The 15,890-nt window shown below is 35.8% G+C and overlaps 1 protein-coding gene across 9 annotated transcripts in view; it reads right to left on the bottom strand.

Moving 5' to 3' along the window:
* LOC144453991 (uncharacterized) overlaps positions 1–11,418 on the bottom strand; it is a 52,424-nt gene extending 41,006 nt beyond the window's left edge. For all 9 annotated transcript variants that reach the window (XM_078145377.1, XM_078145376.1, XM_078145369.1 and 6 more), the window contains exon 1: positions 10,666–11,418. The gene's annotated coding sequence lies outside the window, so the exon portion shown is untranslated. The remainder of the gene's footprint in view (positions 1–10,665) is intronic.
* Between the last annotated feature and the right edge of the window lie 4,472 nt (positions 11,419–15,890).

Genomic DNA, 15,890 nt, shown 5'->3' with positions numbered 1-15,890 from the left:
CAAAGATACAATGTATGCTGTTTTACTGCTCTGCTGTGTTTGAAAGCTATGCTGTGTTTTACTGCTCTGCTGTGTTTGAAAGCTACTAGTATGCTGTGTTTTACTGCTCTGCTGTGTTTCAAAGCTATGCTGTGTTTTACTGCTCTGCTGTGTTTGAAAGCTATGCTGTGTTTTACTGCTCTGCTGTGTTTGAAAGCTATGCTGTGTTTTACTGCTCTGCAGTGTTTCAAAGCTATGCTGTGTTTTACTGCTCTGCTGTGTTTCAAAGCTATGCTGTGTTTTACTGCTCTGCTGTGTTTGAAAGCTATGCTGTGTTTTACTGCTCTGCTGTGTTTGAAAGCTATGCTGTGTTTTACTGCTCTGCAGTGTTTCAAAGTTATGCTGTGTTTTACTGCTCTGCTGTGTTTCAAAGCTATGCTGAGTTTTACTGCTCTGCAGTGTTTCAAAGCTATGCTGTGTTTTACTGCTCTGCTGTGTTTCAAAGCTATGCTGTGTTTTACTGCTCTGCAGTGTTTCAAAGTTATGCTGTTTTTTACTGCTCTGCAGTGTTTCAAAGCTATGCTGTGTTTTACTGCTCTGCAGTGTTTCAAAGTTATGCTGTGTTTTACTGCTCTGCTGTGTTTGAAAGCTATGCTGTGTTTAATGATTATATCAATTCCCTGAACTAGTAGGATGATACTGCCATTAGACAGTGTATAAATTCCTGACTATGTCAGAAACTATGATAAGGCAATCTATGGTATGCCTGGCTAGAAGTAGATTCATATGGCATCCCTATTCAGACAACTCAGCTTTTTTCTCACTTGCAGGGTTCATTTTTTCTTGAGTTTTTCACTTTCCATTTTTTACTCTATTGTGTTATCAATATCACACAATGTACATCATGGATAGCTAACATACATGTACATAGTGATGCATAAAAAAGAGGCTTAATTACTATATTCACATGTCTGAAATACCAGGGTTGGAGATTATGTATTTATTTTAGAAAACTGCTGTGGCCACCAAACAAAAGTTACATGTTACTTGTATAAAGCACATCAATTTAATAAGATAAGCAAACACACAATGTTGAATTTGTAAGTGATACAGATATATCTCATTACATAGTATTGATTTTTGTACACCATGTGTACTGGACAGCTGGACAAAAATATCTAACATGACATGGACAGCTAACAAAAGTTACAGAAGTGTACACATACAAAAATAACTAACATTGACAAGTCAACTAACAACATTTACAGAAGTGTACACTTACAAAAATATCTTGGGTAGGTACAAAATGTAATAGATATTGTCACCGATATATTTACCAAGTAATTTGTTTTTAACAAAATGCAATGAATTCTAAGAAATGCTATAGAATGTAATGAATACAGTAATGTTTGGAAAAGAACTTGGTTGCCTTCTCAAGGAAAATGGCAATAACATTTTGGAAAATACATAATGATCAAATGTTTCAAATATAACCCAGAACCTCAAAAAACACACTCAAAATAATGTCTCTCAGAGTTTTATGTCATATTTTGGGGAATCTAAAAAACACTTTACTGTTTCCAATGTTATAAATTCTGACAACTCTCATGGCAACAACTGGATATTTTGGTGAAGAATTCCTTCATAGTAGTCTTCTCGCAAAACTAAAATTTATCCTAAAAGTAGAAGGATATTTTGTGTAACTGTGCAGTTGTTAATAGTCCTAAATGATACTAATAAACATGGTGGCATTATCATTCAATTTTCTGTGATGAAAACATTTGATTTTCAGGGTTAAATATTTCAAAGATAACTTACTGATGTAACCAGCTGCTATGCTGGGCCACATTCCAAATTGACATTCTTTTAGTAATTGGAATTAACTTTTGGAATTCAATATAATTTCTGAATTAAAATATTTGCATTCAATTTCATTTTCTTCATTTGATTGTCTATGGACAGATTGAAAGAATCAAAACTTTAACATGAACAATAACATATTTGTACACAATTCAACCTGACTGTCCAGTGTCCTTGTACATTGTCCATATAACCTTGTCAGTGTCTGTATTGCCAGTAGTGGCATGCTGTGATGGCCTTTGATTGATTCCAGCCTACCTACGTCCAATTTTTACCAGCTGTGTGTGAAAAAACTACATGAAACATAGTATCATTCAGCATTATGCTGTATCCAATTATAACAACAGTCATATACAATAATTGACTTGTTCCCTGTACAAGAAAAGAAAGTACATGTACCCGGTAGTTATAGCCCACTGGTTATTTTTGCACTCTGCCTAAACTATACTAGGTAACTGGACAATTTTTTTTCAAGAACAAAGTAACAAGGCAAGCCAGCCCTCTCATAATTTTTTTTCCATGTACATTGAAGGACACTGAACCTTCTTGTACTTTCTGTGTTCTCTCTGTACAAGGTAACAGGGACACTGAGCCCTCTTGGAATTTCTGTGTTCTCTCTGAACAAAGTAACAGGGATACTGAGCCCTCTTGTAATTTCTGTGATGCTTTAAATATTTAAAATAAATTTTGTAAAGGTGTGACCAGTTTTGGTCCATGTTACTGGAATCTAACAGGAAAGAATATTTGGGGAATTCTACTTTCATTCATTTATACTTTAACTTAAGTATTACACACAATGTTTGAAATCACAAAATTAACATATTTGTAAGCGGTGTAAAAAAGTTGTCACGGTGGGGAGGGGGTAAGTATTGGAAAATTACAAACTTCATTTTTAGTCATTTCTGCAATTGCACAAATGGTTGGCAATTTGAATACTGAATATATTTTCAAAGACAACTGTTTCGAAGCTTTAGTTAGCTGTATAGCCAGAAGGGCCAAAACAACACTTATTATCTGTACACCTCCAGTACTAAACCCTACCACTGGCTACAAATCAGCTAAAAACAAAATATCCCCAAGTTTATTATTCCGAACAAAACTAAGACCAACCAATTAGTGGGAGTTTGTAACCAAAGCTGCATCTGACATGCACACCACATTGCAATTTCAAAAGCGATCTTTGAACGGTATTTTCCGTTTTTGAAAACTTTTCTCTCCTTTCATCATGAGCTCCTTTTACAATTACAAATGGTTGATTGATCAAATTGTATGCCAAACAAACATAATTGCAGTGTAGTTAGCCATGCTGAAATTCTTTAAACAGAGAAGAGAAACTTACTCAGAAGTTATTGTTAGTGAGTATTGTAGTTTGGAAGCCGGGCGTTGATGGGTAACTTTCTGGATGTAAAACAAACATCTTGGTAGCATTTTTGGGGTAATCAAAGACATGTTTGTCACAGATACTTACCACATGCTAAGTTGTTGTATGACCCATAATGCAGTACTACAAGGGGAAGTGGTGAATCTCTCTAATGAGATATCGTGGGAATTCAACAAGGTATAAAGAATTATAGGTGTGGTTACGGTAACCAATACCTACCTACTTATTTCTGCACTGACCCTAAATCTAAGGATTCTTTCTAGATACGTGGTGAAAAATTCATGATATAAATCATGAAAGCCTGAAAGTTTACAATACAATGTGATGTCAATATACGGTATCCATTTACCTATTTAGTGGAGTCATGATGGTCAAATCAAATGGGTTGTCAGTGGCCGAGTGGTTAAACCACTTGCCTCTTACCACTGCGGTCGGGGTTCGAACCCCATTCAGGGTTCGATTAAATTTACCACACTGTAAGTAAGAAGAGTGTCGTTCAGTTTGACTCTACTGAACAATGCAGGTTTTCCCGGGTACTCCGGTTTCCTCCTGCATTAACAATGAACCAATGAGGGATCGCCCTCACTGGACTTCTTGGGAGACAAGTGTTTATATGCTTAAAGAACTATCCAGTATAAATAAAGATTATTATTATTAAATGGTTAGAATGGCCGGCTTGGAATCTGCAGATTGCAGGTTCGAGCCCCATCACTGCCATTTGTTTCTGAATGGCTAAAGTCCCTGGGCAAGATTTGAATCACGACTGTGCTTCAGTCAACCCAGCTGTATAATTGGGTACCTGGTAGGATACAGGTTGCAATATGAATGCTTCAATCCTATGCGCTTATAAAGGCTGCAATGAATTGTATGCTCCCCAGGGAGTTGAGGAAGTATAAAGGGCTGTTGTGCTGCTATAGATCCATGCCAGGGGGAATAATTGTAAAGCACTTTGAGCATAATATGGTAAAGTGCTATCTAAAATACAAACAATTTATTGTTTACATTCAAAAAACTATTTAGTCACAATTCTACTGATACTTCACATCATTATGAAATATCTTTTGACTTTTTCCTACAGGTCTACCCTTGTCTTGATAGGGAAGTTATCCTGATAATACAACACCACAGAGGCAAGCCAAGTTGTACACATTTAAACAGAAAATATCAGACTTGTTTTCTGGTCTTTCTATACTGCTACAACATTATTTATCATTGCTTCAATATGCATTCTAAATCATGACCTAAAAGTAAGAGTTTTATCACTACCCAGTACTATACAACATTTGTCTATGGAGTGATAAGGCCTTAAGGATACTCGTTCTTTTAACTGAAGGAAAAAAGTTATTGGGAATAGATATAGTGTGTTATTTACTTTATTTAGAAAGCATGGCAGTTATTTATTTATTCATTTATTTATTGGATGACCAATGAGAGCTAGTCCCATTTATAGGCTCCTTTGGTTCATTGTTAGTGCAGGAGGAAACCGAAGTACCCGGGGAAACCTGCATTGTACGGTACAGTCAAACTGAATGACACTCTTCTTACTTACAGTGTGGTAAATTTAATCAAACTCAGCCAACACCTGGCGGATTCAAACCCCAGCTGCAGAGGGAAGAGGCATATGAGCTAACCGCTTGGCCACCACCAACCCTACACAAGTTATTCCAGAAAAGAATGGTTCAAAATAATCTATGGCAAAACTACTGTTATGTGTACTACAGGTAAGTCAAGTCAGGGTTAGAGGAGGAACCTTGAGAAAACCTATGTTATATCGGTAGTGTCAAACTGAACATAGTCTAGTGCTAGCCTTCATCAAATCTCAGGATCTTTCATACCAAGATGTTGACATGCAGACTAAACTGAACCACACTCTTCTTTCTTTCTTACAGCATGACAACTTTAACCCAGACTTGGGATCGAACCACAATACAAGAGGTACAAAGTAAGGACTTTTTTGAACTACTCGGCCATTGACAACCCTATGTTACATCTACAATGACTAATAACATGAATTGTTCCTATTCAGTCCATAGACCTTTACTGGTGTGACAGTACATGTCAGTGGTACTGTACATTGTATGTATTTGTATGCAGTTTGTGTCATCAAGGTATGCCAAGCACTACAGAGTCATCAAAATATGCTAAGTAGCTCCACAAGTAGGAATAACCTATCATGTCAAGGGTGATTGAAAAGTCCTATGCTAACCACAAACTAGAGTACAAAACACCAAATACCAGGTAACAAACAACTACAAACTAAGTAACAAACACATCATAAACTACGTAACAAACAAACAATACAAAAGAGATGAGGGAACAAACAAACAAACAAACTAGATAACATAACAAACAACAAACTTTAGTAAGTAACAAACATGCAAACTAGGTAACAAATAACAAACTGAGTAACAAACAAACAAACACATACAAACTAGGTAACAAATAACAAACTAAGTAACAACCAACCACATTTAACAAGGTGCTTCTTTAACTTCTTTACATGCAATACATGTAGCAAAAAAAAAGATGTGTTGTTTTCATACAAAGCTAAGATTTACACCAGTGTGTCCTGCTGTCAAATTTTACTCAAAAGTGATGCAAGACTTTTTCTTTTATTGCCTGTTCTATTTTACTTCTTTGATGTTATGAGTAAACATTGTCTACTAAAGTTAGTTTAGTAATAAACACAACAGGAAATGGACAAGGTTAGAATTGTGAATATTATGTTGTTATTCAACATTTTAAGTGGATATTCATCTCTCACATCGTATCTACTAAATGATGGCTTCATTGAACACCTGTTGATTTCTACTTGTTATACTGATTTCTATGTTTAGGTACAAAAATTAACATTGTTATTCTTCAACATTTTTGTTCTTTCAGCAAAATGAATAGCAGAGACTAAACCCAAGATTATGTTACGAACTGTTTTTTAACACTTCGGTTGACTGAAGGAAAGTATCAGAGAATGATATGATTACAGGTACATTGTATGCAAGTTTAATTTATGAAAAATTGAGGAAAGTAACAGATAATAAAATTAATTTGGAGTTGCAGTATTTTTAGTTACAATCATTTGGGATGGGGAGTAATTTTACATTTGGTGTCTTTACTTGCTGCACATCTATTGAGGGATGGAATGGTAGGTGTAGTACAGAGTAAGTTGAGGAATGAATGGACCTTGAGAAAAACAGAAGAAACAGGATTTTTGTTATGGTTGGTAATTACCTTGACCCAAGCTTGTCTGTACTACTACAAGGCTGTGATCATAACTACAATATATCTTAAACCTAGGATGCAATTTTTACAAGATTTCTCCTGAGGGCCTCTCAGTTTTAAATTTTTTTATTTTTTTTTCAAAAATCCTGACAATAACATTGATCAGGAAGAAACTATTCACACCATGAACATGTCAGCAAACTTGTGTGTCAAAAGTTTCCAAATAGTTTTATTTGTATTTTTTTCTAAATGACACACCAGAAGCCAAGATTAGTTATTTTATTATTTCAATTCACTGGTGCCATATTTCTTTCAAAGTAACATGATATCTGTTTAACTTTAAATAAACAAATATTTATACAGCTAAACAAACTGTATTTGTTGTGTGCCAAGTTCATGTGTCAAATTAGGGATACAGGCCTACGATGAATAACATACATGTTTGGTAGCAATGAAACTAAACTAAAAATTGTCAAAGATAACTGAACTGTATGTCTCCCCCCCCCCCCCCCCCCCCCCCCTCCGAGCTCTTTATTTGAGATATTTCTTAAAGATAAGAGGTGTTTGGTAGATCTCAGATCAACATTCTGGTCATTAAGACGATGTTTGGGTTGGAAACTCATATGCACCTGTAAATAATCTTTTCTGATAGGAAAAATACTAAAGTAACAGTACTGGGGTGTGTGACTAAACTTTCATATATAGTACTATACATGCATGCAGTATCTGGTACGTCTCACTTGGAGAACCACCATGTACTGTACAAAGTCCTACAATTGAGAAAAGTGTTGAGAATAATATTAACGATAAGGATTTCTACAAAAAGAAGGAGACTGTTATTTCTTATATTGGAATCGAACCTAGTGTGTACTGAGAGTAAGTTTGAACAGTGATGAGTTTGAAAAGAGCACATTTGAATGACATGATTACTTATCTACCCCTAGCTGTTAGGTTTTATCAACAGTTCTAAGAGGCTTAGTGCTAAAAGCTTGGTCAATTTTTCAGGACAAAAACGTCCCGGCATAATGATAAGAAATCCGCTAAGAGGCATAGTGGTATGGTTTCAGTTATTTGCAGGTGATCTTTTGTTAATGTCCATCAGTAGCTAGGCTAAATAAACACACAGTAGATCTTAGGTTACAATTTAATATCAAAACCACTTAATGGTACTATACACCCCGTATTGGAACATGTAAAGAAACAAAACTTGAAAAAAGGCCTTTTATAAATTTTGAGGGGTTTTTTTTGTAGTGATGTGTCATTGTTACCTATTTTTGGTCCTGCATACAACTACAGTTGAGACTAGTTCCTAGGCAACTGTCAACAAAATCACAAAACATCTATATCTGAAGTATGTATGTACTTCTTGTGGTTTATGTGATAATTTCATCAAAGTTCCCAACTCTGGGACTGTAATGTCAAGCAATTATGTTGTCTGATATTAATCACTTTTTTTTTTACAAAACTATCAAAATTGTAAGTTTTTTATAGGAATTTAATCATATCATGACATATTCTTCAAGAAAAAGTATAAAAACTCTGTGAATAACAGAAATATTATAAACTGACTTCCATAATAAACCCTAGAGGCACAGTTCTGATTAGGATTCAAATTAGGTTAGAAAAACAGTTATCTGGCAGTACTATAGAATAAGTTAATTCAGAACAAAAGAATAATCCTATGTGATCCTTACGGCACCACTGATAAGATAAAACTAATGCAAGAACTTGGGATTGAATGCCTAGCCTTGATATTTAGTTCATACTTCAATGTAATAGCTCATTTAATGTTATTGACATCTGTTAACAGACTGTCGACAGTCTCTTGCGCCTTTTTTTCCCTACGTTTTATCTAAACTTAAGTCGTTGCCGCGCTCCGATTCGGCGCAATACTACTATACCTTCGGCCCTCGATATCAGTATGTGATTATAGTAGTGTTGCGCTGGATCAGAGTGCGGCGACAACTTAAGGTTAGATAAAACATAGCAAAAAAGGTGTGAGCGACTGTTGACAGTCTAATCTGTTAATACAAAGTCTGCAGACCCATGACAAACACAGATCAATCATATAATTGCATTCTTTAGGACTCTGCAGTAATGTTAATTAAAAAGTTCTGAATACAACACCACAGATTAGTTTGCCCAAAAAATATGAAAACTCCAGTTAGCTATATATATATATATTTGTTTAATCTTTTACTCTAACTTTACATATTATACATATATATGTATATTATATGTTGTGGTTTGTTGACTTTGTAGCTTAAAAGGTGTTTGAAGTGTGCCAGGCAGCAAACTGAGAAATGCCAATTCCTACTTGCATCATAATAAGTTTATTAAATTAATTATAACCATTTCAAGATTTCAGTTACATCACAGAATAAATGATTGAGTTTTGTATTATAGCATCTATTGTTATGTTAATGTCAATATTTAATTGTTAGCATTTTTGTTATTGTTTGCTAAGAATCATACCTATCCAGTAGTTTCTGCTTACCCATGCCTACAGCTGACACACTACATGCAGGTGCACAAACTAATTTAGTATATCTGGAGAAAACACTTCAGAAACTGTCAAAATTACAATAGCAGTAAACCACAACGATAAATCACTGGTTTAAACAAAAACTGTCAGACTATTTAGTTGAATAGTGATATTATCTGAAGACTGGTTTGAGAGTAACATAGTAACTACCGAAGTATCCATCAATACATGCATTGTCCAAAATCTTTTCATCATGGGGGAAGCCATGTTGCTTCAAATCCAGCCAGTTACTTTACTGCCAACTATTGGAAGTGGATGTGTAAGCTGCAACAGCCTGTTGTATACATATTTTCTGGCTTGTATTTCCCTTTAATTTTAATGTTTTGTAGAAATACACCAAAATCATTCACAAATTGCTCCATTTTTTTCAAAGTTTGAACTTGTGTAACTTTGAATCACTATAGGATGTGGTCTTGTCGTTCACACTTATTGTTGTTCATGTAAAATTACCTTCCATTCACTCTTCCCTAATTGACAAACACTGCATCTCTTCTCAATACCTAGTCAAGTGAGTGCTGTGTTTGCAGGATGTATTAGTTTTTGAGTTCTTGCATGTATCCGCTAAAACTTCTAGCAAACTTACAAGCTTATGTGGTGAGCTAAAATGGGATAAAACTGTACTTTACAAAGTGACAGCATTGTGCTGGAACAATGTCCTGTCAAACGTGTACAGACTGTGACTAAAACAAATGAATGGCCAAGTATTCGGAGAAATGCAGCAAAATGTCTCAAAGCTTACATCCAGATTTGGACCATTTATCAAAAATATGCCATTTGCTATATGTGTATGGGTAGGCATGTTTATCGTGTGGTATCAATGCTATCCTGGCCTCAATAACTGGACACAATAAAACCACAGATATTACTGAACATCATTTCAATGAATACAGGTAAACTACGAACACACGATCGATACTTGTAAAAATGACCTTGAAATACATGTCAGAATATTACTTTAGAAATAGTTTAGTACAATCCCAGCCAGTGCATAAATCCACGTGTGAAACCAAACTGTTGCATGGCGTCAGCTATTCACAGAATTGTAACAATTAACAAGTGCACCTATCGACTTCTAATTAAAATTTAACGAGGTCGTAATTGCGTAATTTGATTAGGTTATGTTTCCTTTCCATTTTGTCACGTTGACGGTTGTTTTCTGGGTGGGGGTTCCATTTCCTGCCGGGGTGACGTATGAATGACGGAAACTCCTAACCCTAAATCGATAAATACCGATTCGAAATATTTGAAAACGGGAATTCCTATTGTGAAATGCCTGAGGCTAGCTACTACTACAGTAATTCGGGCGCATAATTTCAAAATTGTTCACAAGATACCGTAGACGTTTAACATTCTCAAGTTACATCACGACACATTGGAACTTGTTATATCAGTGTGGCTTCTCTTACCGAATACTAACGAAAACTGCGTACAATTCGGAAGTTTTCAAAAAACATTACCTTTATTCAGATTAGATGACCCCTTTTCGCCAAGGTATTAATGGACGCGGGTAGCAGATGTTACTCGTCTAATGGCCGACGAACAACAATACATTATTGTGAACTTTGAGTAATAAAATAGAAAGTTGGTAACGGTTTACTTTGAATTTACCAGATTTGAAATTAAAATGCTATACATACACATAAATACACAAAGTGTGGTCTAAAACTGGTGTTCAACTTACCATAAAATGTGTGCAGCTTCGGTCGACAATGTCTCTGTGTGTGGTGTTACTCGGTCTTCACCGTGTGTTGACAAAATTTCGTAATATAACTTCGACCATTCATGTACAGACTTTATCCCTATGTCATCCCACTTGTACAAATTGACGTTATACCTGTGCTTTCAATAATCGGTACGATACACTCGTGGTCACGTATCGGGGGTATGGTGTTGGTTTGGTGTCTCGATCGTTGAAGTGTTACCGTGTCAAAATGCACACATCCCCTGCGGTCGTGTCCACTACCGTTTTCACGTCGCGTACGCCAGCGGTTTCAAAAATTCAATTCTCTACTACATGTATACAATGTACAATGGTGCAAATTGCAATCGATGGCTTAATCTCCGAAGACCGTCGAAATAAATGCGTTTGACTTCCCAATTAGACACAATGAGTACACAAAGAACACACGTTGATCGTTACAGCGGTGATCCGAAAGAATTGATTCTCGAGTATATGGTCCCACTGGCACACAACCACTGGATTTCACATTCACTGTTACAATTACATACAACGGTATACCACTGGGCGCGAACTCTTTACGAAATTACCACTAACGAAAACGTAACAAACAGACACGCCTTCCACGACCCTAAGCTTTTCTGATCATTGACATAGCAGATCGCATGATCACTGACAGGCCGGACACTCGATGACAATACAAATTCGTGTATGAAAATGACCACATAGACCACAAACACAACACAATGCTCAGGTCATGTAGTGCTTCAATGGACCGAGTTCGGCTAATGCACATGCTGAAATTGGTAGAGCGCCCCCAACGTCCAGTAAATCTCAGCTCAGCTGTCGAAGTGATGTTTTATACTTTATAGCCTTGTAATAATAAAGTGGCGAAGACAAGTTAGTGCTCGTGATTTTATTTTCTCTTGTGGAGTTAACATAGTTTCCGCAGCCATATTGGATTCTAAAATCTCTTTCACCTCTACTTTAAAAGTTTGCATAGTAATCCCTGATTGTTTTCATTGGCTCATTCTCAGGCTCGCAAGCCATAGCACATAACTTTATGATTCTGAAACGACGAAATGTGAAGGTCGTGACTTGCGTACATTCCGGGTGGTGCCGTAAAGAGGTGTGTGGTTTACTACATTGCTTTATCTTAACTGGGAATGGATTGGAGATTCTTGCATGGAGTAAAATAAAAAGTTTGGAGCTTACCTCTGCATTTCGTGCTGTATACCTTGATATTGGTGGTTGTTACTGTACTAGTACCACATTGTACGTGGTCCGAGTCAGGGTATCGTTCAGTGCCCGATATCTGCACATCACCAAAATGACAATTCACATAAATTTAGTGTGAGTGTCAAGTTCGCCCCCGATAGTCATCCCCATTGTAAATACTAATACAGGAATACCGTTGTATATTGTAAATACAAACACCTAGGTACTTGTACTGTGATAGCGCTATTTTTGGCCAAATTGGTTGGTCCAGGAAGTTTGATATTTTCATTTGTAGTAACCGGGTGTTTTAAAGGAACCTAGATTTGCTGGGTGGAGAACCAACATGGAAAAAAGTGATAATCTGACTTTTCACCCTTCATGTGCACGACAAAAGGACGAGCGTCATTCATTATTAATTTGTCGAAAATAATTGTCGCCATATTTTATGACAATTACATATTTTTGCGAACAATATTCCAAACAAGATGTTGTCAACAATCTGTTAACTTCAATTGCTAATACGTAGATTGGTTCATTCAAAAATAGTGATATTTGGAGGAAAGAAATAACTTGTTCACACACAATTTTGGCGGCAATCGTAGTTGGTAGCTTTGCACGTGGTATGTAATTTCAACAACTAATTAACATACTAATTAACCAAAATAACATTCTTTCTTAAGACATTTTCATGTTTTGCAACAAGCTGAAGAACAAGACAATGTGGTTTTCACTCCTTAGTATATTTGAATAGAAGCAACCCGGATGAAATCAGAATATTTATCGCTCATCGTCAGCATGTTCACGTGATCATAATTTACCTTCGAATTGAATGATTCATTAACTCTGCTCATATATTCTACTGTCTATATCTAAGTCAAAATGCAATGTCACATGGACGTTAGGCACTCATAGGGGAATATAAATCGAATTTGATGTCGTCAGTTTAGGACCTACATCACTATTGCTTAATTTACCTTATGCTAGCCTTCATCTCATCTCTATATATAGACCCCACAACACGTACGACTATTCATTCAGCCTTGGCATTTATAGGTGTGTTTCTTAATGTACTTTTTTTATAGACTACTACAGGCTACAATTATGGTCGGTTTTATCGCCCAAGTTACTACTTTGAGTGTGATGGAAATGACTCGTTGAAGCAATGACGCCTGAAATGCCCTGAACACATCAAACCGACACTTTTAACACGATGGAAACTATAAGTGAGAATAACTATACTAAATATTCAATGTATGACGTCACACATTATTAAAGTTCGATAGATATTCATTTGGTTATCTTCATGGCTATCAATTTGCAACTGATAGCGAAATCTTCAGTACAAATTCTAAGCTAGGAAGTGTGCTATAACATCATAATGTATGTGGTATAACAAATTTGTTACACAACACATTATATCATCACCGTTAGATAGATATACTTTATAATTAACAACAATATTTATTGTTTATGTTTTATTTTGGACGATGCAGATAAGTGCGATGCAATTGAAGAACTAAGATGATGATGTGTGTGTGTGTGTGTGTGTGTGTGTGAGAGAGAGAGAGAGAGAGAGAGAGAGAGCGGTGAGAGAGCCTCTGCTAAATGATGATTATGTCATTACTCATCTAGCGCCACCAACGTCCATATTGGAAAGTGTTAAGCTATGATCTATGGATAAGTGCACTGTGTAACTTTTTACACAAATCTTAAATTAGTTGATGTTACATCAGAGTTGTATTCGATATGTGATGGTAATATGTTTTAAAATTCAAATTGTATAGTGTAAGGTTTTGAATCAGTATCAATAACGATAATAAATAAATGGATTGACAGCATTGAAAATGTATCATGAGTGGGTGTGTGTGTGTGTGTGTGTGTGTGTGTGTGTGTGTGTGTGTGTGTGTATGATGCAGTACAAGATGGTATCGGTATCGACATATACAGAGTGCATGTGTTTTACATTTAGTCCCTTTTTGTGTGCTGTTATTTTCTTTACTTTATTGCAATTTTTTTTAAACTTCAGTCTGTACAACGCGCTAAGACGCATGTGTAGCGCGTTTTCTTACAAGAAATAAAATAATAATAATAATAATAATAATAATAATAATAATAATGTGAATATATGACGACGGTGGTACAAAACTATACAAAACTATTAATTAACTAGTCAACAGACTCGTTTTAGATGTAAAACGTAGCACACCGTAATATGTCGACGTGAAATTGCAAAGGCTATTAAAATGAGAAACGATGTCTGCAAATTCGTTTTAACTGTTCTCGGTTTTATTAGCCTATAAATGTTTCTTATTCTTTAATTGTTTATTGATGTCGGTGACTGAATTGTACTGACTATTACAAAACGTGTGACTGGAATTAGAAAGTGGAACGACTTCCAGGGAGACAGTAACTAGTTGCAATGGTAAAGCGCCCCCACTCGTTGAATTGTATAAAGTCCATGCCTTTGGTTTTTTTGAGCTATTCAATGAAGATTTATTGACCTTGTTTTTTTGTAATTAAATGTTTATTATGAAACCATGTTCTAGAGATTGTTTCTGAGGGCTTTATCCACAAATATGGCAGCATTTTATACGTCTTTAACAGAGTGTGCTTCTGACCAGGTTTAGTGGTCTAGAAATAAGTAGATCACACATACATAAATACATACATACATACATACATGCATACATACATACATACATACATACATACATACATACATACATACATACATACATACATACATACATACATACATACATACATACATACATACATACATACATACATACATACATACATACATACATACATACATACATACATACATACATACATACATACATACATACATACCTGGAAACCTTTCTCTATTTCAACATGTTTGTATTATTTATTTTCCGATTTCTACATTCCTAAAATCCTCTCTCTAAGCTGTTTATCGTAAATCATATGAGGAAATAAACAACGTACACAACGAGATCGTAAATCACAAATATCACGAGACCATAAAATGTTGTGTGACTCAAAGCAACTTGATGATATCACTCCGCCGCCGTGTCCATTTTTAACTGTTAGTCATAAATTAGGACCCCAATGCGTCGGTAGCGATTTGATCACAGCTGTTATGCTATGTACAGTAAGTGACACTTGTTAAACATTAACATTATTTTACATGCATAGTGTAGTACAGGCTTTGTAAAGTGCTACCGCGTTCGCTGCACCCATATCATAGCATGTATTGGGTGTTGACAATAAATGACGTTTCGCTGTATTATTTCAAATGAAAAAACCACGATACAACTATATAAATTGTTGTATATAATTACAAGTATTCATTGAGGAATCGCACTAATCTCAGTTTGGTTTACGAGAAACCATAACATTACAATAAACCAAAGTTGACCGCCGAGTGAGTATGATGCTCTCCACAATATACAGTACTTTTATGACGTGTTTTCAAAGTTTCCAATTTTGTCCCTTGACAGTGTTGTATACGTTTAACATTACCAGAAACATTTGAAATAGTCTGTATTTATCAGTTTGTTACACTACATGCATAATAGTTTATTGCATGCGATGTTTGTTCACACACCAGGGGCATTATCCACTGCTGGCTGTCTCATGAGATTAGTCGAGTGGGGGCGTACGCTAGTCGTCATGGGTCACATCCCACGAAAGAACTTCCTTCAATTAATGAAAACAAGTTGAGTGACTACAGATCAATAATCGATTTTGAACAATAACAACACAACAAAGACACAATTTCATATCACATTTCTTATCGTTTATGTGACGTCATCTTCACGTCGATTACCATTTTGCGCCATTGCAAGCTGGAACTTCAAAGTTGTGGTTGAATCATCCAATCACATCGATCGTCGTTACAAGTCCGGATGCGAGTTGTCGGTGAATGACCTTTCTACTGGTACTAGTAGTCTGTCCAGAGAAGACACCGAAGGACAATGATTGTTGTTGATGGATCGACTTTGGTAGTCTCCGTTGAGGCA

This window comes from Glandiceps talaboti, chromosome 3 (genome assembly GCF_964340395.1).
Source record: "Glandiceps talaboti chromosome 3, keGlaTala1.1, whole genome shotgun sequence".
NCBI classification, from domain to species: domain Eukaryota; kingdom Metazoa; phylum Hemichordata; class Enteropneusta; family Spengelidae; genus Glandiceps; species Glandiceps talaboti.
The sequence above is the reverse complement of the archived record's forward strand: the minus strand, read 5'-3'. Positions and strand labels throughout refer to the sequence as shown.